Here is a 25,921-nt window from a genome sequence, read left to right as displayed (position 1 = left end):
CCGTTGAAGTCTATTACATTATAGAAATAGTGTGGTGGACATCACTGGGTCATCATCTGCCCTAAAGCAGTTAAAACCCACCAAACCCATGCACTCTTATATCCTGTCCAACAAGAATATATAACAAGCTGCAGGGACACATTGCATTGACTTCTTTATTCCATGATTGTAGGGGACCGCTCCAGTTCCAGGAGGCCCCAGAATGGTCGGTTTCCGGGACTGAGGAACAGCGAAAGCTCAGTGGTCAAAGAAAGGTGGTAGGTGGCAGAGAAAGTTTCAATTGACATAAATGGCATGTGGAGAAAGGGGCTAGAGAGAGAATAAAATCATTGAAAAGTACAAAGATAGAAGAGAAGATACAGAGAAAAGGATCTTGAAAAGGAGACAAGAGAAGGAGAAAGAAAGGAGAGTAAATAGGAAAAGCAAATGAGAGCAGGAGAGACAGGAGTGGCAAAGTAGATGCAGCAGCAAACAAAGAAATAGTAGGGAAAAGTCTGAGAGAGGCAGTGGGGACAGATACTGGAGGTTGGGAGTGAATAGAAAAAGTAAGAGAGAGCCTAAAGGCGCAAAATGAGAGCTAGGTACACATAGGGAAATTATGACTGGAGATTTTAACTTATAACTTATCATGTTTTGGCCAACACACCTGGGCCAATATGATTTTAAAGCATAGTTTTTGCGCTTTATGTTCTAAAAGGGATCTTAGTGTAATATCCAATAATCACTTTGCATAGTGGTCTTTAAAATATTAATTTTAAATTTCGAGTACACATGACAGGCAGCCATGCTTTTTAAACTCCGCACTCAGAAATGTGCATGCTCAACCAAGCAATGTTAGCCACATATAGAGTGCCACCTTTAGGGTCCTATGCTAAGAGCTAACTTCATTTGAATGAGTGGAGAATGCCCATAATCACTTAGAATTTACCATGCCTACCTGCCTTGTTGGTCGAAGTCTAACGGAGGTCTTCTTTTGCACAACACTTTTGACACCACCTGCCTGTAACTATAAGGGGTGTATGCTAATGTCAGAGCATGCCTATGCAGTTTTGATTGGTGCTTTTGATGAAATATATTTGGGCTAACCATCTTTTGTCACAACCTTATAATGAAATTCATTGTGGGACCTTCCCAACTTCCCCTGTAAAATGACAATTTGATTCCATTTAATTTTTCTCTTTGTTGCATTCCTAAAATGTAAGAACAAAACACACTATTCACCACTAATTTCCCAAAATGTTCTCTGTAAAGTTAGTTTATATTAGTGCCAAGGTAAATTAAGACTTCATTCACAAAGCTGGTCAGAATTAGGAAACTCCACACTTGATGAAGCAGATGGAGTTTCCTAACTTTGCCTGAGGTAAAGTTCATCCTTTCAGGCTTACAGGTGTGATGATTTCCTAAACTTCCCACATAGATCTCCCTTTAGCAAACACATTTTGAATGCGGAGGCTGTACAACATCTACCTCAGGAAAGAGGTATGGCAGGGAGGGCTCCTAAGTGAAGGTCATATAAGCTGTGAGTCAGCTTAGTTTGCTACATAACATCCTTCTATTTTAGCTACCGTCTAATTTATAGGTTTGAAAGATGGATGGTGAATAGTTGTGCTTTAACATGTACCTTAAAGTAATCTACATATTTCTTCACATAGAATCACACTGTGTGCACCCTGAATATCATAACCAACATATTGATTGCACAGAAATCTATACTTCTCTATATGCACTTACCTCTCAATATTCTGTCTTTATACTTGTACCATGATATTCCGGGATGGGTCGTTATTTAGTAGGTCAACCAGTATTTGGGAAAGAATGCACTATAGAGCTCAGCTTTAATGTTTTGTCATAGCTGAAGACCATGCCCCCAAAAAATATACTGCTGGCTACGCTATTACAGTTGAGTTATGGCATAAATTATAATCAGTGTATGTGTGTATCTCAAGTCGCAGATTATAAAGAAATTAGGGCCAGATGTAGCAAAGGTTTTTACCCATTATGTGTCTATGGGAAAAAGTGTTCGTACATATGGCCCTTAGAGCTGGGTTTTGAATACAGGGATTGCAGAATCCTAAATTATTATATGTAGATATCAATGGTGTATAACTAGCCCTTGCGGTGCAATGGCTCTGAGCTCCAGTCTGGGACCAAGCACTGTGCAAAGGTGGCAGGCCCCTGGTATGAGAGCTTCTGACGGGGTGTGGGGCCCCCTCCATGTACTTTGCAGGGGGGGCCCTTATGTTTTATTACGCCACTTGCTGAGTATGCTTTTCAACCTCCCAGGGTCCCCCAACCACAGATTAAAAACCACTGAGCTAAACTATCTCTTTCAGTTGCCCCACCCGTCAGCCCAGTTGAAGACTGTGCCATCAAACAGAACAGAGTGAAGTGTAGCACCAAAACTACTATATTTACTCGAAGCAACTGCCCAAAATTAAAGTTCAGAGTGAACTGATACGGGGGAAAGAAGAGGAAGTTTGTTTTTCTTTCGACAGTGGCCAAACAGAGTGCCCAGAGAGAAGTGGTCCTCCCTATCGCCATCCTGAAGTTAAATCACACTGAAACAAAAAGTGATGCTAGAGGAGAAGGTAACAATCCTTATGCGCCTTTCTCTGTCAGAATGTTAAAACACTACCCTTAACATATCCAAGTAAATCCGCAATTAAAAAAATTAAAGTATAGAAAAACCACTGACTCCGCGGATCTGACAATTAGGCAGAGACAGAACCCAGAGGACAGATTACATAGCGCTGCAGACTTGATATTTTCATACACTACCCTTTAAGGGTAGCCCCCTGAAACTGATGCTTGTGCAACCAGCTTCTTTATGAATGACTGCTATTTGTAAAGCACAAGCAGGTGCTTCCAAAGAAGCATTCCAGCTTTACCAGAAAGTGACTCAACTATCCAGCTGTTACCTGAAAAGGGAGGTTTCAGCCCTTTTTAAAAATGGTCTCCGAAGTCGGACTTTCTCAAGACTTTACTGGAAGCTTGTTCCAAAGCTTTGGCGCCAAAAAGGTGAAAGAGTGGGCGCCCTTCTGGCTGTACGAATTCTGAGGCAAAAAAATAGGCCCTGTTTAGCTTATCGCAAGGATCTAGACGGCGCAATAAGCTCAATTTATTCTTGAAAATCCAAAATAACTGGGTCTAAAAACCTTGAGGTGTGAATATTACTTTTCTCTACCTTTGCAAATATCAAAAGAAAAATATTTTTTTATTTGCCATTTTTTAATTGGTGACTCTAATTGGCACTCTGGTGCATTTAGTATTTCATTCATAAATTGATGCTTTGATGAGTGATATATGATCATGTTACTATAATACAGGTCACGGAATCAAAGTCAACAAAATAACATGAAATGATGACCACCAGTACGTGGGGGAATACTAAACATTGGTGAAGCAGGGCAATGAATACAAAATGAAGCACTGGAGGCTGAAATCCAAAGAAAAGCAGGTTCTATATGGCAGCGGTGTTGGGGAGGTGGCATACTGATTGCAAATCAACACTCTTATGTTTTTAAATGTTGAGTTGTAAAAAAGCCTGCACTGTTTTATTCATTAACTAAAGGACCCTGCACTGTTTTATTCAAGGAGTAGACACATGCACTGAATTATTCAGTAGCTGAAAGGAATGGACACTGTTTTATACAGTAATCTGCTCTCCTATGAAGATTAATTCTTACTATGAAATTTATTTGAAGTCACAGCACTACACTAACTAACCTCGATTTTTATGAGCTAGATGGAAGTGTGGGGAAATAGTGTTTCTGCCCAGCATCCCCACTAGTCTGGGTTTCCCTGCTGTTATAAATGAATCCTCCATGTTTTAGACCTGTTTCCTGGGCCCCAGGGCACTCAGGGGTTACCCCGCTCCAATCACATCAATTGGAGTGTCCCGCACTGTTGTGCTGGGGACTCAGTACTAGTGGGAGGTGAGGTGGGTTTAGACATTCAGAATACAGGGTACCCTGTACTACAAGCTAATAGGATCAATGTCCAGTCAGGGCTTTACTTTTTAAAAAGAAACATTTTTTAATGCACATAAGAGAAATATATTACACATACAACTAGGATAACAGTGAAAACCAAATATCTCTACAACCCTCTGGGCCAGAGTTCTGACTCCAAGCAGTATTATAGCACGTAAATACTAAGTACTACACAAACACAGCATGTAAACACACAATTACCATTGCATATTACAGACCATGTTGCACAGGGTTTCTCTCATTCAATAGAGCCAGGATACCAATCCTTGTGTGGTAATGGTGTAGTTTCAGCATATGATGTGAAGTTGAATGTTCTGAGGACAGCCCCAGAACCCACCACCCAAAGAACAGAAGTGCCCTCCCGTTCTTAGCAAGGACACCGCTCTGATGGCTTCAGGGATCTGATCACAGGTGCCTGATGTCTTGGCACAGTTTACTGGAGTCCCACTAGACCAGTAGCCACAGCTACAGATTGTAACTGTAAGTATCCCAGGCTCCAACAGCACAGGGGAAGGGTCTGGCCAGAAGTGACCTCACCTTCAAAGGCTTGGTGGAATCAAGCTTCCTCGTCTCCCTCTGTTGATGTGCTGTGAGCTTCCTTATCTTGAGAAGCTGTTTCCAATTTCCTTGTCTTCCAAGCCAATGCGACAAGCCCCACAAACTGTTGGTCCTCTGTATCTGCATTCAGGTTGCTGATTGATCCTTTTTCTCTTTCACAACTGGCAAATCCCTTCACAGCATAATCCATCTATCAAAGAGAAAACACTCAGGTTCAGACGTGGTGAGCAAGCTTCCTTGCTTTTACACCGCGGGCCCACAGCTGGCTTCTGTAGATGCTTGTTAGAACCGAAGACCGTATTTTAACAACCACTGAGGTGAGACTTTTATCATCTCTGATTTATAGGCTGATCCAATCAGAGGGTCTGCTACTTTTAAATCCTGGGTGCCCCTCCAATCATGAGGCCTATCTGTGTCTCATGCTCACTGTGTGTATAAAACATGTGAGATGAGTTACTGGGGTTCAGGACAGGCTCTTGGTATCAGCCCGGGTTTTCTCCAGAGAGGAATATCAATTAACTTCAGTCCAAGAGGCACTGACCATCATCCTTCCTAGCACAGTTAGTGCAGCTTAACACAGATAAGAGCAAGTGTCTACCCCAGCACACCAAGCTTCTCAGGGAATAGGGAGGGGCACGGGGCAGCTGGAATGTCAAGAACAGCTCAGTTCACATTAAACACAATGGCTCAGCTCACCATTCTCTCCTAGATTCTCTCCTAGGGAACCTACTGGCTCTCAAACACACATCCCAAGTAGACAAAGGTGACAGGACTACAGGCAAAGAAGACTGCACAGACTTGATTAGGAGGATGGCTAGTAGCTCCCCCCACCAAAGGTAGCGGATACAGGTATCCATGACCATAGATTTATTTCTGCCACCACTGTCAGTCTACCACTGCAGTGGTAGAGAGAGCAGTAGCCACTACATTTGAAATAGGAGTGCACTATGCATGTCCTCTCAACCTCAGAGCTAAGCTCTAGGGTCTCAGTCTGTGTGAACAGGAAGATCCTCTTTGGACATATATGTTTGCCTTGTTCACTGAGGTAGGGATCCAGCAACCATGCAGTACCTTTTAAGTGACTTGCCTGTAGATCACCATAAGGCAGGGGAAGCATGTTCTCCAGAGACATGCAGAAGACTTATTATCCCAACACCATGAAAAAGGGAATCATAAGGACCCAGTTTTTGCAGGCCTAATTACACACAGTTTCTATTGTTTTGTACAGTTTAATGCTCTCATTTAGCACTGGCTGTGAGGTGGTGGTAAAGTGAACCAGTGGTCATTACAGGGTGTCGATGTGGGAGATGGGATGAGGAGTGGGGGGCAGTGGGGAATAATGGTTTGCTGGTGAATGAATTGCATTTATTCCTGTGCCATAGGAGGTGGTTTGAGGAGGGCAGGGGCACGGCTGCACTTAAAACCCAACCCTCAAACAAATTTATCAGCTTGGTTTCCCAGCCAGTAACATCAGGCTTGGTGCTCCTACTCCCTCTTATTCCAGTTGTATGAACAGTGGGCCATTTCTGATTGGGTGAATCAGCTTTCCGCTCAGGGACACCACTCCACCCGAGTCAAAATGTAGCCCTCTGATCAGGTGTGGAGCAGAGGGGCAGATTGGAACAGAGGAATTCGATTTTACTGAGCAGGTTATCAAGTTCAGCAGATAGTGTGTGTCAGATCTAGTCAAATTATGAGTACATCTGACAGAGCTCTCTCTTGCAACCTGTTGATGGCGTTTAGTAAGTTAAAGGTTGTCTGCAGGTCTGTGCTGAGGTGGAGTAGGTGAGTAATCTGTATTTAAAAAAATATGAATGACTTGGAGAATGTAGCAAATTATTACATGTCAGTTTCTTCCAGGTTTCATGAAAGTCATCCAAGAGAGGAAGGGCTAGACAAAGTCACAGATGTCTTCAAAAAGAGTGCTTTTTCCTTTAAACCTATGTCCCTCATTCTTGCACTCAAACATCAACCCTTCCATGAAAGTAATAATCTAGCATTCATCCTCTCAAGCCTCAACAAGAAAACTCTAACAAAACCTCAACAAGCGTATGCAAGATAAAATAAAATAAAAGAACACTAGTAGAACAAAAAATGCCATGACTTGAACTGAGCAGGCATATTTTTAGAATGAAAATATAAGTAAAAAACTAAACATTGCTATACATGTTTGGAAGGGTAATGTGCATAGTGTTTCATTGTTTTGAAGTTCCAGTTTGGTCTTCCACATTTAGGAGCAATATGTAGATCAAAGCAAGCAGCTTGGTAGCGCTGTTTCAGGTCAAGTCAAAAGGAAAGAAATTAAAGCAAACCTACAGAAAGAAATAATGGAAACTAAGCAACTGAACCGCCAAACCTTTCACTGAAGCACACTTTTTTTAATGACATTTTATTTATTTATCTACTTTCAGTTGAACAGTGCATCAAACCCAGCAGGTATCTAAGCGCTACGTGAATGAAAAGAAGGCCCTCCGCACCCGACTACATTCCTACCCCAAGAGCCACCTGTTCTGTCCGGATAGCCAGTTTTTGACTGCCCTAAAAAATTCCAAATGTGAATCAAGCCTCCTGATGTCCAGCGGTAACATATTCCAGAGCCTGCCTGCTGTTATTGAAAAGTCTCCCCTCCGCAATCAGTTTTTTCTAAAACTAGGGATATTTACCTTTTTACTGCTAGCTGATCTCAGAGCTCTCCTGGGGGAATACCAAGTGAAATCAGATCTCAGATACCCGGCACTAGTCTGATGAAGTGTCTTGTGCACCAGACATACTGCTTTGAAGCTAACCTGATTCCAGATGAGGAGCCAGTGTAAGGCCCTCAAGCCCATCCTAACCAAGTGGTTCTTAGGGAGCCCAAGAATTAAATGGGCTGCCCTATTTTGGATCAATTGCAGCTTATTTAGGGAGTATTGAGCAATATTTAAACATAGGGCGCTACAGTAATTTAAGCGCAATGTAATTAACGCCAGAACTACAGGAACCTTTAGCTCCTCAGGAATGTACTGCAAAATCTTTCTCAGCATTTTAAGAATCCAATGGCATGTCTTCACTGTTTTGCTGACCTGTGTCTCAGATCAATTCCTGGTCAAAAACCATTTCTAAGTTTTTAATTCCTTTACAGGAGTAGGTAAAGGACCACGGGCCTCTGGCCACCAGCTAAAATTCCAAATGGGGCTCCTAGACCCAAAAACAACAGAAACTCCATTTTATCACCATTCATTTTAAGCAAATTTTGCTTCATCCAGCTACTGATTTCTGCCTACATGGATGGATGTAAGCGATGAATGCACCAAGCCGAAAAGGGACCGGATTGGAAGAAATAATACCAGGAGTAAAGGATAAAGGATACATTGAATTACCCAGTTAGAAAATATTATTAAAAGAAGAAGATGATAATAAGGATTCCCATGCATTGTGGATCTGAGGAAATTTGGAGTTATACTTGAGAAGATTTTGGTTTAGAGGTTGAGTGAATTTTAGATGTTCCCTACCTATTAGTCCTGAGGAACACACGTTTTGGAGCTCAGAATTGGCCGAACAGTTAGCGGGGGTCGAAACGATAACGCTATAGCCTGGATTTGGTTTTTTTGGGATGGAGTGAAGGACAAAAATGGGGATTTGAACCCGGACATAAACAAGTGTTGACTCACCGAGAAGAATGGTTAACCAACAGGCTGTTTTAAAATTAATTTGTTAATGGATATGTGGGAGATTTACTGTCGCCTTTTGTGTTTCTAATCATGAGCACTTTATTTCTTGCACTTTTTCTGTCCTTCTTTTCTTTTGTGTTGATATGGTAGGGGGTTTTATGACTATTGAGTAAGTTTATTGAAATAATTGTGTATATAAAATAAAGGATGGGCTATGCTGTATGTTATTAATACATATATATATATATATATATATACGTATATATATATATATATATTTTTTTTTTTGTAAATTATTTTTCTGTAAATCTTTGTTGGCAAATTATTTTTTGGATTAGATAAGAGATGGAGGTATTTGCTTCCTGATGGATCAATGTTGTTTGGTAAAATGATTTACCCAGATCCTTCGGGTTCTTTATCGGGTTACCCTATGTGGTTTGTAATATAGTTGAAATGTAGGCAGTTCTGTGTCCATTAACCTTGAGACAAAGGTTCCATTACAGTGGATTTCCACGACAGTCCTTACCTCGGTGCACCATCAGTTTTACTTTGTGCATTTAATTTGTTTATATTTGCTGCTTCAGCACTGACATGTTGACTCTCTGAGTGCACTTAACCCTATCAACCCTGTTTAAATTGCGTTTTTCCTTGTAGAAATGCCTGCTTAGCTCAGTGCTCTGTAGTGACTGTATGGATTTCCCATTAATATCATAACAGAGGTAAGCGTTATTTCTGTTTCCATCTCACTTCATGAATCCCGATGTGATTGGGCAATGATTTGTCTGCTTGATTTGCTTCAGGGCCAAACAGTCATTTGTCCGGATGCCCGCAGTTTTTCCTCCCCATGAGGAGCTGTTGATTCAAGTCGGAATGAATACCAATTGACTGGTGAGAGGGGTGATTTCATTTTCCGAGTAAGGGGAATTGTGTGAGATTATTGCCCTCCCTCCATGGATAATTCTAGCAGCTTTGTCTACTCTCTGATTGGATCTTGGTTCAATTTGGAGATTTATGTTTTTTTGTTATCTTCTTCTTTTGATTAACAGGAATTTGGTTTGCTGATCTCTTGTCCCCATGTACTTGGGCCATTGACCTCCCTTGTGGGAGTTAGCCCAAACTGTTGGGTTTTGCAATAGAGGTTTAATGTGACATTGGTTTACTGATGTTTCTGAAAATATTTTTGGGATGTCTTCTACCTTTTTCAATGTTTCCTATTTCTGTTTATCCTCTTTTTCAATCACTACATTCTGCTTTTTTCCAGATCTGATGATGACCCTTAAATAAGACCAGGGTCGTAACGTTGAATGCTATTACAGCTAAATGGGGCTATTATTGTCGAACCATTACATGTGATTAATTTATCAAGTTTTTTTTCACATGTATTCAAGTTGTACTTTACGATGGTAGCCAATCGGTTGTTTTGTACATGTTTATTTACTCTTTCCCTTGCGTCGTTCACGAGCACTATATTAACCAGAACTATGTGTTCACTTGTACTATTCTTGTTATGAGAAATGTGGATGCTGTCTATTATCTTTATAACATGAATATTAATGTGAATGTGGGTATTCCCTTGTGATAACCTGATTTGTCGCGATCTTTTCAATTTGGTTTACAAATTATCCCTGTTGAGACATTGTTGTAGATACATGAAAAAATGTACTGGCCATGCAGCCATCTTCTCAGTGACACAGGATTCTGTGCCAACGTGTACTGAGCAAACAGGAAGAAACATTGAAAGAAAGAGAACTGGAACTAAAGAAAAGAGTAAGCAAAACAAACAAAGGACCTATGAGCCTTCAGTGCAGAGAAGGTTTATTGCATACTATTCATTGGCCCAAAATGTACTGGTGTGTCATTTGGTGTGCCATTTTCATCAAATAGTTGAATTTTAATTCCAGGCAAGCATATAGAAATGTAAAAGTTATCCATAGTGGTCAGTAGTGTCTACTTTATTTTGTTTAGTTTGTTGTGTTAAGTTGCATTTCAGACAACCAAATGCAGTAAATACATTCTTTATTTTAGATAGTTATGTACAGCTTTGCATCACAATTTCAGTTCAAAGCATGATTGCTCCTGCCATGTGTCTAACAGGATCCAGGATTGCTCATTATGGCATGTGAAGACTGAAAGGAGTCTTTTGAGACATATCTTGAGGAAATCAGGGGGATGTGTTTATTATGGATGTAAATTACGCATGCTAAAGCACAGCTTGAGGGTGGAGGATAGCATGTCAGGTAGGCTCTCATTATTCTAATGAGACTACTGTATTTTGAGCGTCAGAATCGCCTGCGGTGTGGGAGACTGAGTCTTAACCCACTAGAGGTGACACATGTCGCTCTAATCTGGGTTTTGCTCCGGCTAACTAGCAGTGTCTCATCTTTACCCAAGAGCAGGGATGATTGGGCAGCTGAGCGCATGACACAATTGACTTTTCAAGGAAATCGTGGTTACTCAGGTCTCATCTGTTTCTCACAGTTACATTAGTCTCACATACACAATGAAAAACAGAGGCAGTATATGTTTCAATAAGGTTTTAATGAAGCAACTTCATCTTAGATAACAAAGCATGCACTGCAATAACCAGGACGATACAGCATGCCAGAATTAGAATTGTGACAAGGAGAGTGAAGCGTATAAATAACACTACCCTGTTGTCACTAGAGTCAATAGACTAATTCCCACCTAGACTATAATAGAGCACAACATGTTAAGCTCTAATTCTGCCCCTCCCCTGGGAAGACATCATCCCCCATACCTGAGCAAAGGCCTGAAATCTGCATAAGCAGCTGTAGCTAAGCGTCCAGCAATCAGCATACAGTCGTGGTCCTCTGGCTGGAATCTCCCTCTGGCGTGTAAGGGACAAAGAAGTGTTTATATCATAAAACAGCTGATGTTCTGGGAAAATGTCTCTACGTAAGGATGTGTGTTTTCCTATGAATACCAGAGACAAAACTTTTACCATGTTCAACGGCAACCTATCTTACTGCAGCCTTGAAAGAAGCACAGAGTGAACAAGAATGTCTTGTTTGAGAACACAGTGCTGGCCTAAGCAAGAACAGCTAGATAGAAATAAATAAAACAAGACGGCAGAAGTGGCTATTGTTAAAATAATAAACAAAGCTGAATAAAATATATCTAGGTTAAAGTGCAAAGCGGCAGGCCTAGTGTGCTAAAATAACATGCATGAAGCTATAACTAAAATGTCTACACAAAAAGGAAAGTCTTGAAAACTTTACCAATGTTTACAATCAATGTTGAACCTGAGTTGGATGCTGATGATGTAGCTGCAAATGAGTTGTGAAAGCCATGAGAGCTTCGAGGAAAATTTTGTAGTCCAAAGGTACCTGTTTTGTCACATGCCCAAATGCCTGGGGAGACTGTTGAACAAAATGTAGCTGTGGAAAGAACGTTAGCAGCCACATGTAACTTTAGAAATTTACATGAGGAAACTATTACAGATCAAACGATCATTAGAACATAAGAATTCAAGAAAAATTGTTAGACTTGAAAAATCCTTCCTTAAAGAAGTTTATCTCCAACACATGGCATATTGAGAAGTCTTCAACATATGTCAGGGAACTCAGTGGGGGCTAGTATAGAATCATGAGATAACAGAACAAGACCAGTATGGTGAATGATGATGTCAGAAATTGTCCTGTCCTCGTTGTCAGGGCTTTTCCGGTGGGCGCTACTGCAATCTCAAACATGTTTGGTGCCAAAGTACCTGGCAGCAGGAACACACCTTATGATGGAAATAGAAAGGCTGTTGGTCTTGAACAGATGACACCACAAAGCACCTTCTGTGCCGTGCAGGTGGTGGTAGGTATGCCATTGCAATAAGAAATCATCTGGAGACCTTACCATCAATATTAGAAATTGGGTTGTTGGTTGATTAGGGTGTGATCCTTAACCAATCGAAAATCACAATCCTAGTCAGGATAAGTGTCAGGCAAACAATAAATTAACCTTTGCTCATCCTCTTGTGGCAGACAGCCACCAGTCTGGCTTAACTTAGAGGCAGTGTAGAATATTTATGCAACAGTTCAAACAATAAAACAGTATAAACACCACACAAAAAGACTTTCACCAAATTAGAAAAATAGTTCTGAACTGTGCAATAAAGCTTAGAAGCAAAAAGGGCCAACTGAGGAAATTTGGTCCCGCTGGACCAGGACAAAGTCAAAAGTTCAGTCTGACTGCGACAGAGCACGGGCCATCTACAGGGATTCAGTTAGGCCCGCTGAAACAAAGTACCTTAAATCGTGGTTGCGGAGTGCTGGTTCATTTCTGAACCACTCAGTAGAGGTGATGCATTGATTTTCTCCATGCAGCAATGGCGATGCATTGGTTAGGAAGTTCCTGCTGCTTCAAGGTTGAGGATCCAGGTGCAGAGGCTTGAGATATGAAGACTGGTGTTGAGGATGCTTCCTGAGTAGAGGCAATGCACCAGTTCCGATGAGTGCAGAGGCTGAGATGCGGAGATTCAACATCATCGTCGAGACTGCCGTCAACTGCGATGAGAGAACCTTGGCTCGGGAAAAGCAATACAGTGGCGGATCTGAAGGCTATGTGCTAGTTCTGGTCCTCGCAACAGTGGTGATGTATCGATTCTGCTCCTTCACCAGAGGATGCATCAATTCCACTGGAGCAAACATCTTAGGCCCATTTCCAGGAATGGGTGGCACCACTTGGCAGGGCAGACTAACAGAGGGCAGAGTCCAGGTATAGAAGCAGGTTGGTTGAAAGTCTTTTATATCCGTGCGACATCAGGTCAGAAGGCCAGCAAGCTAGCCCTTGGAGTCACTCTTGGTTGGAGAGACAGAGGTCCAGAACTTCTCACTCCCAGGCAAGAGGGCAGCAGGTCAGCACAACAAAACAAGAGTCCAGCAGAGTACTAGTCCAGCAGAGTGGCATTCCTTGTAGCAGCGCAGCAGTTCTTCTTCCTGACAGAGAATCCACAGGTCCAGAAGTATACTGAGTTGGTGGTGCCCGAGGTCCAGTTCTTATACCCAGTTGTGCCTTTGAAGTGGTGGAGACATCAAAGACAGGCCTTTGAAGTGCACAGAATCCCTGCCCAGGCTCCAGATTCACTACAGGAGATTATGCAGCCCTTTGTGTGGGGACAAGACACAGCCTACTCAGATGTAAATGAGGCTGAATCCAGCTCCTCCAACCCATCCTCCCAGGATGGTCCATCAAGTCACACCTTAGCTCCCCTTGTGCGTCTAGGGGGAATACACAAAGTCCAGCTGTCACCCACCCCAGACATATGATCAGAGACAGACAGCAGGCACCAAATGGTTAAAAAATAAAATGCTCACTTTTTAAAAGTGGCATTTTCAGAATTGCAATTTAAAATCCTACTTTACCATCAGTTTTGATTTTAAATTGTGATTCCTGAGACACCAAACGTGAAAATTCAACCTCTTCCAAGTTGTGAACTATACTTATAAAAGGTAATTATGTAATCTCAATGTTAGCCTGTGAGCGAGAAAGAGGACTTGCAGTAGTGAAAAACAACTTTGGGAGTTTTCGCTACCAGGACATGTAAATCCTTAAAGTATATGTCTTATCATTTACATATATTGCCACCTGTCCAGGCCTACACCAGGGGTGACATACATGTATGAAAAGGGAAGGTGTAGGCCTGGCAAAAGATTTATTTTGACAGGTCGACATGGCAGTGTAAAGACTACACACACAGGCTCTGCAGTGGCAGGCCTGAATTATCATAGAGAGCAACTTAAGTGGGTAGCACAATCAATGCTGCCTGCCCACTGGTACCATTCGATTTAAAGACCTTGGGCACACATTGTGCACTTTACTAGGGACTTACCAGTAAATCAAATATGTCAATCAGGAATATGCAATCACCAGTACAATTTACACAGAGAGCATGTGGTCTCTTTAGCACTGGTTAGTAATGGTAAAGTGCCCAGTGTCCCAGAGCCTACACAAACAGGTCAGAACAAATAGGATTTAAGGAGGCAAAAAGTTTGAGGGAGACCCTGTTTAAAGGGTCAGGTCCAACAAACAGCAACATGTTGGGGCCTAAGCCCCTTTCTCAGTACTGATTCTCCAAAGTTATTTTTCTGGTGACCGCTTATGGTCTGGGAGCTAATGTGCTGCCAAGTAATAGCTAAATATCAGTCAAAGAATACAGACCAGCTTTGGACAGCAAAACACATTTGGCCACATTCAGTGCCTCTTCCCTGACAGGATAAATTCCATTTGGTGATTTTAGAGATTTTGTCACAGCTATCCAAGTAAATACATCAATTTTAGATGAAACAAGCTTATGGATCGACAGTTTGAAAAGAAGCATGGCAATATTGCCAAATACTCGAAAAGGAGGATAAAACTTATTAAGCGCTTGACATTTAGGGAAAGGCTTATGCCAAAGACTGTTAAGTTTAAAAAGACTCAAAAGAAATCCCCCCAAAATATTTGTTCAGGAATTTTAAGCAACTTTAACTTCCTTTGAGGTCTGGCACACTGTTGACCCTAAGCAACCATCATCAGTGTAGTCTTGCACATGCAAGATCAGAGAGCAAGAGACCATGCTCCATTTTATGCCTTTATGCTCTTCTATACTGGAAACAAAAAGGCAGATTTTTTGACCCATGTCTTTAACTTACAGCACCAGGGGGCATATTTATACTCCGTTTGCGCCGAATTTGCGTCGTTTTTTTCGACGCAAATTCGGCGCAAAACTAACGCCATATTTATACTTTGGCGTTAGACGCGTCTAGCGCCAAAGTATGACGAATGAGCGTCATTTTTTTGCGTGAACGCCTTCCTTGCGTTAATGAGATGCAAGGTAGGTGTTCCCGTCTAAAAAAATGACTGCGACGCAAATGCGTCGTATTTATACTCCCGGGCAAAAATCACGCCCGGGAGTGGGCGGGGCAAAAAACCCCGCATTTGCGCCTCTTTTTAACGCCTGGGTCAGGGCAGGCGTTAAGGGACCTGTGGGCTCAAAATGAGCCCAGAGGTGCCCTCCCATGCCCCCAGGGACCCCCCCTGCCACCCTTGCCCACCCCAGGAGGACACCCAAGGATGGAGGGACCCATCCCAGGGACATTCAGGTAAGTTCAGGTAAGTATAATGTTTTTTTTTTTTGTTTTTTTTTTGGCATAGGGGGGCCTGATTTGTGCCCCCCTACATGCCACAATGCCCAATGACCATGCCCAGGGTACAGAAGTCCCCTGGGCATGGCCATTGGGCAAGGGGGCATGACTCCTGTCTTTACTAAGACAGGAGTCATGTAAATGGCGTCTGGGCGTCGTTAAAAATGGCGCAAATCGGGTGGAGGTGATTTTTTTGCCTCAACCTGACTTGCCCCTTTTTAAGACGCCCTAACGCCATTTTCCCCAACGCCGGCGCTGCCTGGTGTACGTGGTTTTTTTCCACGCACACCAGGCGATGCCGGTCTGCTAGCGCGGCTAACGCCATTCAATAAATACGGCGCCCGCATGGCGCTTCAGAATGGCGTTAGCCGGCGCTAATCTTTTTGGCGCAAAACTGCGATAGCGCAGTTTTGCGTCAAAAAGTATAAATATGGCCCCAGGTCTTTTAGCAAGGATTTTCCTTTATCTTTAAACTGACATATAACGTCTGCCCAAAAGGGTGGCCCTTTACATCTCTCCGGCATGGGCATTGACCAGACCCAATTTTCCTTTCCATATTAAAGCACATACTTGAACCTTGCAGAACTAACAAAGACTAATCGCACCTCATTGGCTAGTGTTGTAACATTAGTTTTATTACATTTGTATCGATCCATATAAAGTTTTATTAGTGATTGTTTGCATATTGTATGGCCCGCGTGCTGAACCAGTAAATACTAATTGGCGTTACTAATGCCTCATATACTGGTGCCTCCATAATCACAAGGTGTACAGTACATTTATCACACCAGAGTTTTGTCCCCCTAAATTTCAGCAGGTCAAACCTGCAGAAGTTTGAGAAGTGAAAAAGTCCATTAAATACTGAGGTTTTGCCCCAAAAAGCAAACCGTGTGGCAGACAACATCTCTAGAGAGGAGGCAAACTTAGAATCGTCTCAATGCGATGGGGGAGAATCAATCAATTAATCAATCAGAATTTGTAAAGCGCACTACTCACCCGTGAGTGTCTCAAGACGGTGAAAGGGGGAAAGATGGGGAGGTGCTGCTACTGCTGGAACAGCCAGGTCTTGAGAAGTTTCCTGAAGGTAAGGATGTCTTTGGTCTGGCGCAGGTGGGTGGGAATAGTGTACCACGTTTTGGCGGCGATGTGCGAGAATGATCTACCGCTGGTTGTAGTTCTGCAGACGCGTTGGACGGTTGCGAGGGCGAGGTCAGCGGAGCGGAGATGCCGGGTCGGGATGAAGAAGGAGAGCCATCTGTTGAGGTATTCTGGTCCTGGTGTTGTGCAGTGCTTTGTGAGCATGGGTGAGGAGTTTGAAGGTGATTCACTTGTTGACTGGGAGCCCATGCAGGTTTCTCAGGTGGTCTGTGATGTGGCAGTGGCAGGGGATGTCCAGGACGAGGCGTGCAAAGGCGTTCTGGAAATAAGGAACTTGCCGAACTTCTCTGACAGTAAATAACTTTTCCCACCCCTGTGATCTAAAAAGATCTGCTATGGTGCAAATCTGTACACGTTTTATCTCTGTACCTTATTTTATTCAATTAAATATATGCCCATCTCCAATGCAAGTTTCATGATAATTCTGGATTTTATTTCAGTTTTGGGCATGGCTTGCATTGTTTATTGTAACTACAGACCATAGGTAGCACATGGTGATAAGGAGTACCCCTTTCTAAGGAAGGTCATTTCTAGATTCCAGCCAGGAAAGGGCTTAACGTCACAATGGGAGAAAGCAGGAAGCTGCTAGAGTGAGCTGAAGGGGCGGTGTGTGGCTATAAATGGATTGAAGAGGCTTGAGGTGGCTTCAGGATTACACTGCTGTAGTATTCCGTGTTCCCACATTTAATTGCAGCAGCCGCGTGTTTAAGAGGAGGGCTTTGGCGCAGGCACGTTTTAATTTACAAATTAAGCACTGGATATACTTAGCTTCTACTGTCAAGCAAGATCTGATATATGACAATAAAACACTCCGCAGATACACAAAAATAAAACTATAACTATCAAGTAAAAGCATAAATATTGGAACTAGTAATATGAAGCCATATATGATTAAAAATGTAGTCTTTCAGATTAATAGCGTCTGCAAAACTGTCCAGTATTCCATCCATTGAGATATATTTTGAAACTGCCAAGTTGGCAGAAGGATTGACAGTTTACTTACACTGTGTAGTGCCTCACCAGGGCTGCCTGTTCCTTAAACATGAGTGGCTCTATCTATGTATTCCTAATATGTGTTTTTAGGGCAGTCCATCAAAAAATGGTTAATGAGTTTTGGTTTTCAAGGACAAAGTACACATTCCAGAAAGCAGATGGCTTGAGTCTCTTGTTTTAATAATATGCACCAATGGCAAGACTGCCAGCCTATGTTTTGAATAAAGAGGGTCCTTATAGAAAGGGTTATTTATGTCTAAATACCATCCACATCCTATAAAGCAGTTAGTTTAAGGCCCTGCAGCTCACAGTTGCATTCTCATCTCACTGCCATTTCACCCAGTTCCAATACCCTGCTTAACCTATAACCTTATCATGAGGCATAATACTCTATTTCTTGAGCAAACTACCTCAAATACCAGACCAAGCTAGTAACAGTTGCAGATTAGAAAACCACTGGGAATTCCATCACAACTTCCACTGTGTCGCTTATGTGACAAAATGAGGAGAACTCCAAACTCGAATCCAGTAGGCATGCTGGCTTCAATCAGCCATGTACTTGATAGATTTAATACCATGTCCAGGAAGAGTGGTAGGTTTGGGATCTCTGGTGGAAGGGTCAGCAAATGCTTCTGAGTGAAGCTCTTCTCCATTCTCTGTCCAAGGTTTGTCATATGCACCATAAAGCTCAATATGACACAATGCAAGGGTTAAGGCTTACACCATCAACGTTCCAACAACTTGTTTACTGCCTCTTCGGAAAACAGGGCACTTAAACCTGAAAATATCACCTGTGGGCTAAGCAAAAGCTAAACGGATGTTTGTTAATCGACTTTGCAATAACCCTTGACTTAAAGTGGCTACTCAATTAATCAAAGTATTACAAAGTCCCATTTAAGTTAAATTGTGGAGAACATTTTATCCGTGAATTAATGATCATAATTTACTATTTGCCATGAAAGATTGTGGAGCTTCGAGCAGGTAGAGAGTAAAACACACAAATAATCAAATTGCTATCAGAATGCAATTAACCTTCAGGGCGTCATGTTGAGTGCCCTTTAAATGTATATACACATGCACACACCATTTGAAAACAAACTAAACAGTTTGAGGAAAAGGGGCAGGGCACAGCCCTGTCCACTCCCTGTTTTATACTAAAATGCTGTGTCATTTCCCCATTACTTTCACACCTCATATGTCCGGAAGTCCAGAAGCATCCTCCTTCAACACAATTTATGCAATATAGAATCAATACTTGTGCATCATGGGACGATCACGATAGCTTTGTGTTTATCTAAACAAAGTCTTATTTTAAATCAGTGACCATCAAATAGACCCTGTGTGACTTTTGTATACACACAGCCTATACATCCTCTTTATGTCACTCTTGTCTCCCTTTCATCTGTTATCACTGGGGATAGAAAGCACTTAGGGCCAGATGTAGCAAAGGGTTTTTCCCATTCTGTGTCAATGGGAAAATGTGTTCCTACATATGGCCCTTAATCTTTGGCTTAATCTCTCATGCCATATTCTAATGAGTTATTTATCTTAATTGCCCTTCCTCGTTTACAAATAATAAATTGCCTGCTATTTAAAATGCAAAGCTAAGCTGAGATTTCTTTATTCAATGTCTTCAGCAATTTAATTGCTTGTCTAAGAAAATGTTGTGTCTTGACTGGGTCCTTGGTACACCGTTGTTTCTGTGCACTTGTTTATACCCTGGTTCCCATTGGTAGATGGGTCGCCCTCGTATGCTTTGACATTAAAAACACCCTGGTATGCCTCAAGTTAGGCTCTTTCTGAAGAGTAGTGAATGTCTGGAATGAGGACTTCATGAAAAAGAAGACCTCAAACCAAGAATTCAAATTTGCAATGTGCTGACAAACAGTGCTATATTGTGAGTGTAACATTTGTAAGTGTATGCAGAGGTCCTAGAATTGCTGTCTACAGTGTTCACATTTAGACATTAAGGCCAATATTTATACTTTTTTAGCGCCACATTTGCGACATTTTTTGACGCAAAAGCGGCACAAACGTACAAAATACAATTGTATTTTGTACGTTTGCACCGCTTTTTCATCAATAAGTGGTGCAAATGCTGCGCTAAAAAAGTATAAATATGGGCCAAAGTTATCAAACAGTTTACATTTTATAAATGGTTACCACCTGACCTCAGGAGACCATTACCATTGCATACTTTGTAACAACGGTCACAAATCATCTGTACATTATTTGCAAATTGAAAGGTGGGAGGAGCATCCCTTTGTTGTCAATTTTCTTGTGTGACTTTTATGAGATAGCAATGCGTTCACTTTGATTTTGTGTATCAGGCCCAATGCCTCTTAAGTTAATTTTATTCACAGAGGGGCATATTTAAGAGCCCCTAGCACCATTCCAAAGCACATTAGCGTCATTTTTTGATGCTAATGTGGCATTAGAAGACCAAAAATTCTGTGCCATTTTACAAAGTGGCACAATGCATGCATTGCACCACTTTATAACCCTTTGCACTACATTATGCCTGCGCCAGGCATAATGTATGCAAAGGGGGCATTCCGCCATTAGGGGGGCTGAAACAATGCTGCAAGGAAATTGAAAAGATTTCCTTGCACCATTTATATCCGCACTTCAACGCCTGCTCAGAGCAGGCATTAAAAGGAAGCTTCCATTGCTTACAATGGGGCTCCGGGTGCTTTGCAGGATTAGCGTCAGAATTCTTTATGCTAATCCTGCAAAGCACGTGACTAGTGTCAAAAATTCAGATGCTAGTTCCCTAACTACTGCAATGGTGCGCCGAATTGTAAATACACCACACACAGTGGCATTAAGGGGTGCTAAGGGGCGCAAGACAAGTGGCGCCTCAGTGTGCAGCGCCACTTTTCTTAAATATGTCCCAGAAGGTTTAATGTATGTGTTTGAACATGGAAAGTCGAACATTGTGTTGTATAAAGTAAACTACCCGCAGATGTTTGTAAGAAAGCTCAGAGGCTTAGATTCAACATAAAAAACTAGTTATATAATAATGCATTTAATTCAGATGTTTGTTCTCACGTGCTTTACTATAAAGGTTAAATGATATAAGTTAATCATTGGTGTTTGTCAGAGAGACCATGATTTATGAAAATATATACTTTTATGTTCTACAGACGAAAGCTTATTTGGAAACGTTTAGGGAAAAGCAGTTAATTCTAGCAGAATCTTCGAATGAAAATAAGTTATTCCAGCACAGGCACTGGTCACACAGACATACACGCACACCCAAACCCACCAGCCGTTCTCAGGAGGGGCCATTTTAGGAATCTACTTCATACGTTTCTTCTGCATAAAGTTCCAGGACTGAACAGGGGATCATCTTCTCAGATAGGAGCTGTCAAAGGCCCTGTCTAAGATAGGATTTTGTAAGAGGCGCATGTCTCACCTGCAGAGACTGAGATGAAAAGAATGTCTCGTGCTCAGAAGCACATGGATTAGTTCAGAGGGGAGAGGAACAGTAGTAACAGAAGGAGAGCGCTCGCTGCGCATTCCTCATTTACACAAGTCCAGACCATCAGAAATAGCTGTGAGATGTCAGCAGGAAGATCTTGAGCTGCCAGCCTGGATTATGTTCTGCCATAACATTGTTGAAGCCGCATGGCTTTCATGAAAGGATGGCGCCATTTTAGCACTCCATCCTTCACAGCAAACTGCTTTTATGGTCTTGGTCACGGTCAAGGTAAAACACTTTCTTTAAAAAAACTTTTTTTCTTAATTATTTATTTCCTTGAATGATGATTGAGTGGTAGGGAGGAGAATCCTACAAGACTTCTTCTGTTCTCAACTCAGCTATCAGCGCTGATGAAAACTGCACACATGCAGTTTTATACACACATGCAAATTTTTCCCTTTGTTTTTCCATTAGGAACACTCGACCTCGAATGTGGAGTCTCCCTGTGGTAAAGTTTGGCGAAAAGTAGAAAAGATTATTCAACTTTATAATACATTTTAAAATTATTTATATTTATTTTAAATATTGGATAAAACTAAAAGCAGATAATGTTAACTTCATTTTGCATTACATCTTTAATTGTATATGTTAAATTAGCTAAAACATTTTTTCAAGTTTAGATGAAAATATATATTCCCATCAAAAGTTGTTTTAATACATTAATAATTATTAAAAGTGATGCATAGATTTCATTTAAAACTGTTTACTTAGATTTTATTTCAAATTAACGTTACAATATTTTATAAATTCCAAAAGATTGTTAAAACACTAAATTATAGTTTTTTATATTTAGAACTATCTTAATTATTTTAGTTTAATTTAACATTATTTACTATGAGATTTGATTTTATGGCCCTACCTCTATTATTTTATATGGGAGGGCCTTAGACAGCAAGGCCTCCCTGATACATTTCTTTCTGCCATGAAACAACTTGATCAGGGCAATATAGACAGAGTAATACATAGCCCAAAAGGCAAGTGTACTCTGATGTTTTAAATTACGGTGTCAGACATGGATGTGTGCTTGCCCCCACACTGTTCGATTAATATATAAACAATGTTGGACAAATTTTGCTGGCTCCGGGCCTGGATGTATCAGTGATGGCAGTAGTTAAAATACTTGTGTTTGCAGATATGCAGGTCTATCCAGATACCTCTATTAATGTATCTGTTTCTCAGAGGGATCGAGAACTACTGTCAATTCAAAACACTATGGGCCATATTTATACTTTTCGACGCACAACTGCGCCAATGCAGTAGTGCGTCAAAAAATCTAACGCCGGCTAACGCCATTCTGAAGCGTCATGCGGGCGCCGTATTTATTCAATGACGTTAGCCGGCGTTAGCTGGCGGAGCTGCCTGGTGTGCGTAAAAAAAAATGACGTACACCAGGCAGCGCCGGCGTAGGGGAATATGGAGCTTGGGCGCCAAAAAATGGGGCAAGTTAGGCTGAGGCAAAATTTTCGCCTCAACCCGATTTGCGCCATTTTTTTGGACTCCCAACCCCCATTGAAATGACTCCTGACTTAGCAAAGACAGGAGTCATGCCCCCTTGCCCAATGGCCATGCCCAGGGGACTTCTGTCCCCTGGGCATGGTCATTGGGCATAGTGGCATGTAGGGGGGCACAAATCAGGCCCCCCTATGCCACAAAAAAAAAAAAAAAATTACTTACCTGAACTTACCTTATGTTCCCTGGGATGGGTCCCTCCATCCTTAGGCGTCCTCCTGGGGTGGGCAAGGGTGACAGGGGGGGTCCCTGGGGGCATGGGAGGGCACATCTGGGCTCCTTCCGAGCCCACAGATCCCTTAACGCCTGCCCTGACCAGGCGCTAAAAAACGACGCAAAAGCGGCTGGACGTAATTTTTTTTGACCCGCCCACTCCCGGGCGTCATTTTTTCCCGGGAGTGTAAATACGGTGCACATGCCTCAGAGTCAATTTTTTAGACGGGAACGCCTACCTTGCATATCATTAACGCAAAGTTGGTGTCCACGCTAAAAAATTACGCAAACTCCATGGACTTTGGCGCTAGACGCGTCTAACGCCAGAGTATAAATATGGAGTTCGTTTTGCGTCGAATTTGCGTAAAAAAAACCGACGCAAATCTGGCGCAAACGGAGTATAAATATGGCCCCATGTGATCAACACCATCATTAAAACAAACTGCATGATAGTGCATGTACGTACCAGCTTCAAGAGTACTTTCAAAATCGGTGGCAAGGCTTTACATAAATTCCAGCATTATGACCATCTTGAGATCAGATTCACTGATAGATTATCTTGAATTAGTCAGGTTACAGAAAGCCAAACTACTATAAGCCAGTATATGCGGGTGGTCTTACTCTTTTCAAATAAATGCGGAAGATAATTAACCAAGCCAGCCCTCCAAGCATACTAAATAAATGCCCTAGCTGCTGGATCTTATGAAAAGGAGCTCTGGGGATTCAGGTGGGCACCAGGGATGCAAAACTTCGAAAATCAATTTTTCCAGCACTTATTACACCTTGGTGCCGGGACCCCAGTGTCTGCTCTAAGGCTATAACTTGTTTTCTTCCAGTTTTTTGCAACATTTAGAAGAATAGTGTTTCATACAACCTTCCCTGGTTCATATCATGTTGCAGCCATATTAAATGTTGGAGGCTGGGTAGAGTACTGTTAGAAATGGGGTCTCTAATTGTCAGTTGGTTTGCACCCTGTCCAAGTAGGGAACCTCACTCTAGTCAGGATAATGTATACCTGATCAGATAACCCCGATTAACACACAGTAATACAGTAAAAACGCTACAAAACTACACCACACCATTTTTAGAAAAATAGCCAATATTTATCCATGTAAAACAAGACCAAAACGATAAAAATCCGACATACAGTAATAAAGATGTGAATTTTGCAAGCTTTAACTTAAAAATACAGTTCCTTGAGGTTGATAGCTCCACCTAGGGCTATCACGGCATCATGATCAACAAAACCAACAGTTCAGGCCGGCCTCAGTATTGCGGGCCAGCGTTGGGAAGATCCGCAAACAGTACCTTTGGATTTGCAGGGTGTTGTGATCCTCGCAGTGAGCTCCGAAGAGCGGGGCGCTGTGTTGCGGTGTCCGTTCCCTACTGCCAAGTCTAACAAGTACTAATCCTACCCTGAACAAATGAATAGTTCAAGCTTGCAACTAGTTAAAAAACTATTTTGAACATTTTACCAACCAAACCACTACAAGCAAGGAGGCAAATTTATGTCTTCGTTTTCTTTTATTCAAGTCCAGCACTGCATTCAGCAAATATCTGGATCTAATATACCCTGAGATAAAAAAATCATTAAATGTGACATTTAGACAAGGCACATTATTGGTAAAGGTGTTCACACACAAATGATCTAGCCACAAACCTAGAATGAATGTCTGCAATTGTATGGCAGGTGGCGAGGAAACCGTTCTGCACTTTATGCTTCCTTGTACCAAATCGCTGCTGGAATGACTAATGTACCTGTGTCCCCTCTCTAATGAATTCAATAGAAGATGCTGCAAGGACGGAATGTCCTTATCCTTCTGGATAATTTCTGAGGTCTTCTTCATGCTGATAACATCATACATCCTTGCTGGATGGAAGGCTAGTAGACCAGCTAAAGTATAGATTCATTATTATTTGTGCAGGGGAGGGCTGGAAAAGAAGGATTCACCCAGGCCCATTTTGTCTCATACTTCATTGCGTGTTAATGTCCTCTTTCTCAACAGTTAATAAACGGCACGATGAGGCAATCGCTCTACATTAGATGACTGGTGTTTCTGCATATCTGGAGGTCCAGCGACTGCCATTAATCTGAGGACATATTGCATATAATAAGTACACTGAAGTGACTGGCTGCATATTTGTACACATAACCATCCGGATACTGTCACGTATTTTTATAATACCTTAAATAAAAAGTTGATAGCCACAGGAAAAGTCTCCATGCCCTTCCCAATGGGTGCCATAAGTGCTATTATCCAGATACACCCAGATAGTGTTGATTGTTTGCCTGCCACTAACCCAGCAGTTCTTTTACAGGACTTTGGTCGTGGATCTAGAAGGGGAGGTAGATTTTGTATGAATTGTAACCTTGTTCCCACTTTGTAACTGGTTGAGTAGCTCAAATTGCTTAACCTGTGTACATCAAAATGAGGAGCTTTTAATTGCATAATATTTATTTGTTTTTATAGAATCATTTTTTTATTGTATGACTTCAGAAGCTGACATCATAAAGAATTGAGTGATTGATTGATTATACGAGAGGGTCTCGCAGTAGCAGTGGCTGGCCATGTGTGGTGCTGAGCATGCTCCAGTTCTGAGAATGTGTAATTTACTACGGTTTGAATCCTGTTTTTGCTATATTAACTTTATAAGTGCAGTTTGTAAATATCAATGGGCGTTATCTTGTGGAAGGGTGCACTGCCTCCCTCACCCCCTCTCTGACCCTGCCTAAAATCCTCCTTTTTCCTCCCTAAACCCCATACTCATTAACAAGTAATTATGACCATTTTCCAGACACTTTCCCTAGACCATCCCATATATACTACTAAGTGCTAAACATACATGTGTGAGGATCTTCACATTGAAAACATAGGAGAGGTGGAGATTGGCACTTTTATGTTTGTAAATAACATTTTGTAGTACTATTGTAGTACCCCAAAAGCATTACAAAATGCAGTTGATGAATTCTAATTTGCAGCCAACTTACAGCCACCTGTCTCTCTGTCATCCATGCACAGTTATCAATGATAGATGCATCCCTCCCTGCCATGTAAAAAATATAGCCAACAGATCTGTTGAATGTGTCAGGAGCCACCACTATCTATTAGGTGCAAGCCCATTAATGAATAGAAGTGCAAACCCTAACTGATTCGCAATGCACTGACATTGTTCCACTTACACACAGCATTCACAATTTTGAAGCTTTTTTTTAAACTGTAGATGTTGAAG

This window comes from Pleurodeles waltl, chromosome 6 (genome assembly GCF_031143425.1).
Source record: "Pleurodeles waltl isolate 20211129_DDA chromosome 6, aPleWal1.hap1.20221129, whole genome shotgun sequence".
Classification (NCBI taxonomy): domain Eukaryota; kingdom Metazoa; phylum Chordata; class Amphibia; order Caudata; family Salamandridae; genus Pleurodeles; species Pleurodeles waltl.
The sequence above is the reverse complement of the archived record's forward strand: the minus strand, read 5'-3'. Positions refer to the sequence as shown.